Here is a 4,490-nt window from a genome sequence, read left to right as displayed (position 1 = left end):
TTTTCGTACATTCAGACGGATATATTGCCCATTATTATAATACTTCGTTTATTTGCAGACAGTGCAGTTATAAAGGAAACGAATGTTCATTAGGTTAGCCAGAAAATATATATTTTATCTCAAAAAGTGTTAATTACATATGTATATTCATTTAACTCCGCATTTTCTCTCTTCAAACTGTTAATTGAGTATATACATTTTAAGGTTGAGGTAGTTTAGGAAATGATATTCAAGCAAAAAATAGTTGTTTGTTCGATTCGCCACTCTCCAACGTGTCATCTCCCTTTTGGTTCGAGATTGCTCTTTAAAAAAATTAATTCTAATTTTCGAAACTGATTTAACGTTTATGAATCTCCTATCATACCTGAAAGGTATACCTTTGGGATCATTCACTTTGGGGTTACTTAGGATTGAGCTGGAGATTAGAGATTTTAGATACTATTCGCAAACATTTTCTTTCGAGTTTGTGTATTTATCGTTAATTTTATTCAGCGATCCTGAAATTAATGCTACTACTGGAGTTTTTAAAAATAAAATATTTTTATTTATATTTTTAAAGAATTTTATCATCAAACAACCAAATGTATATTTTTACTTGAGGAACTCAATTTTTAATCTAAAAGCATAATTTTGAAATGTGTTTATTATGATTATCAGGAACTAGAATTTTGAGTTACTTTCATGATTTTTCTTTTTTTTCTAAATTTTTATTTCTACAAATTTTTTAAAGCTCTCTTTTTATGGTAGGATATTGTTTAGGATGAGTTATTGTTTTTGTATATAACAACAACTGCACTGTCTGAAAAGTGTTTCTATTATAATTTCTTGTTTGTCAATACTACGCCAACAACACATATAGCAACAGAGGGAAGATACTTGTTCGCGGATTTGAGCAACTTACGTTTGCTTTTTTAGAATTTGTCTTTGAGTGTCTTTTTAATCATGTAATATTTCTCCATTTAGTTATATAAGTACATATATATGTGTAAGTATGTTTCTTGCTATGTATGTAAGTAAATGTCTTAAGCTGTTTCAGAGCAAATCTTATTTATTTTTGTATTTTACACTTTTTTACTATTGTTGCATATTTTGATATGTTAGCATATATTTATTGAATTTCCATTTAATTTATAATTTATTTGTTGTTGTTTGCTGCACTTAATTTACTTGAGCTTTGGTTACATTTTCGATTTTTTGCTTTGCTAAAATAAATAAATTTTTATAAAGAAAATATGAATTGAAAAATACTTTGCTATTTTTAAGACTTTAAAAACGATTTTTAAGCTCTTGTTTTATTCACAACTTGGCACAATTAGGCTTTTTTTTTTTGTAAATAAAATAAAATAAATTTTTAAATAAAAAAAATATAAAATAAAATATTAGTGACTAAAACTACAATAAAAAATAAATAAATTTTCTTTTCAATATTATTTTTTTATATAAAAATATTTTTATTAAAAGAAAATTAAAATATTATTTTATTTTTTAATGGATGAAATAGTAATTTAAAATAAAAAATAAAAAAAAACTAATTTTTAAAACAAATAAAAAATTAAATTTGTTTCTTAATATTTATTTAACCTTATTATTATTTCATCATGTAAATAAAGAAAATTTAACAAAAAATAATAAACTCAATTAAAATTAAAGAATATGAAAATATTTATTTGAAAAATTACTTAAAAATTATGAAATTTATTTAAAAATAATAGAATTTTAATGAAATTGAGCGATTTGTTTAAATTATTTTTCAAAATCTGCAGAAACAAAATTATAAAAAATTTAAAATAAAATCTTTTAAAATATAAAATAAATATATATTCTTTTAATTTTTATTTTTTTACTAGCAGACCCGGCCACACGTTTTTGTGGCTAAGGTATACATTAAATTAGTAAATCTTTCAATGGAGAGAAAAAATTCTTAAGCATAAAGACGAAAACGTTATAGCCGATAGATTTAAAAATGATTGATAGACATTATTGTAGATCTGTGTTAAGCGTAAATCATCATAATTTGTAAAACTTTAATTTTTTTAATCGTATATTGGAGAAAGTAACAAATGGCCAAATTTCATAGTTGGCTTTATCTTGGCTTTGGTGACGATATTGATTACCTTCTTCACAGCCAGTCTTGTTCTTTTGAAAAGCTTGATGTTGATTTATGTTACGCAGCATGATGACAACTCACACTACTTTTAATTGCAAGTGAGTGGGGATAGTCCAGCAATTTAAAATAGTCTGTGGGATAATTGAATATGTCATCCTGGTTTGTAGCTGTGCCAACTCTCCTGGAACGAAATCCTAAATTGTCGCATTGAGATCATCGACATCTTTGATTTTTACCACCAAAATAGGTCATTCAATAACTCATTTATGTTTATTATATTATGATTTCATGTCAGGAAAAACACGATGAAAAAGCTCCTCTTTCGAGGCCATGAAGTTACAGACAGAAACCCATTAAAAATGTTATTAATCTATCGAGGTGTCAACTGCGTCGCTACCATTTTCAACTATTTCTATAATCGCAGTATTATATTGTTGGAAAAACACTCGTATGTTATTTGTTAATAGGCGATTCTTTATGTGTCGCCACAAATTAGATGATTTTAGGAATGTGATTAGTTCGTCAGCAACAGTTGATCCAGGAATAGTCTGGCGAAAATCACCTGCCAACCGAATCATGGCTTCACCAAAAATATTTTCTTTGTCGCGTAAATCTCTTAAAGTCCTGTGCAGTACCTTGAATATCTGGAAAATCTTTGTTATAGCTCTTTTTTTTGGCGATTTTGCCGACTGGTGTTTCGTTGATTTGCAATTTAGGAGTAATTTCAAGGCCGAATTGCCGTTTGTCTGCCTAGTAACAGGTGCCAAGTTGCCCCTATTCCCATTATAACTCAACCCTCATGCACTATATATGCTGATTTTCGTTATTCTATTGGATTTTATCTCAAATTGTGTGTAATAAAATTACATCAATAAATTGCGAGAGTATAAAATGTTCGGTTGATGTTCCCTACTTGTTACAAATTGTTTTGGGCTATCGACACAGCCTTATGCAATTGAACAATGATAAAAATATTTAACTTGTGAAATTCATTTAATAGTAATAAAATTTTAATGAAATTGAGCGAAGGTTTTAAAATTATTTTTCAAAATCTGCAGAAATCAAATTATATTTAAATAAAATAAATATATTTTTTATATATGTATCAGAGAACGGCATTTGCTGAATGAAAAACATTCGTACGCGCTCAACAGCCGAATAATCACACAGTTCGGATCAGCCGATCAAACTTGCCTGAGCTCACATTTTCGTTGTTGATTTTAAATTCACTCGTGTGTGTGCGATTTTTTGTTTCACTCCGAGTTTGTTCGGCTCGTGTTCAATATAATGATTTCGGGCGCTTGCTCATTCGATTCAACAATCATTGTTTTGAACAAGAACAACACTCAACTCGCAAAAATCAACTCGTATGATTTTACTCATGCGCGCAGCAAGCGGCACTTTTTCTGCACAGATGAAATGTGAGAAGAAGAACAAGACAAGCTACAACAACAAACTGCATAGAAATTGTTACGGTACATGCAGTCATGCAGTCGTAACGCTCACATCGTGTCGTCTTGTCGCTAATTGTTTACTCATAATCGATCAACTCAAATTGAACCGAATGATGCTTTCGTCAACACAGGCTCATTTTATTGAACGCTGACTTTTGTTCAGTGAGTTGAATTGAGTGAGAAATTTTGAACCGAGGACTCAAAATCCAAAGAATGATGTGTACGGCAAATTGAGTTGATTTTTACTCATCACTCTGTTTTTTTTCAGTGAGTTGAGTTGAATGAAAAAGTTCGCGTATGAGTAAATCAAGAAAATAGTGATTTTTGCAGTTCTCTGATATGTATATTAACATTTTTATTAAAAAATCACAAAATATATATTTTTAAAATAAAAAAAAATTTATAAATAATATAGAAATTAATTTATAAATTTTAACATAAAAAAATTAAAAGGAAATTAGAAATTATATCTATTAAACTATAGTTACTTAAAATATAAGCCAACTAACTTTAAATTAAAAAATAAATATATTTAATGAGATTTTTTGCTAATACCATAAATAAAATATTGATATTAATTAATTTAAAAATATTATAATTTTTGTTAAATTTATTCATTTAATACATAATATATTTATATAAAAAATTAAATAAAATATATAAAAATATATATTTAATACAAATTTTAAATGAGAAACATTTTTTTTTAATGAAAATGTAAAATGTAATATTTTAAAATAATTTAAGTTTTAAAAACTAAAAATATATAAAATTTTTAAAGTAAAAAATTTTAATTTTATAATGTTTAAATACTATTTAATTTGATAATAAGGAATTATTATTTTTTAATGTTATTCTAAATTAATAAAACAATTATTTACGAATTTACTTTACTTAAAAATTGAAAAAAAAATTGTTTTCTTACCCAC

Source organism: Zeugodacus cucurbitae, chromosome 3 (genome assembly GCF_028554725.1).
Source record: "Zeugodacus cucurbitae isolate PBARC_wt_2022May chromosome 3, idZeuCucr1.2, whole genome shotgun sequence".
Classification (NCBI taxonomy): Eukaryota; Metazoa; Arthropoda; class Insecta; order Diptera; family Tephritidae; genus Zeugodacus; species Zeugodacus cucurbitae.
The sequence above is the reverse complement of the archived record's forward strand: the minus strand, read 5'-3'. Positions refer to the sequence as shown.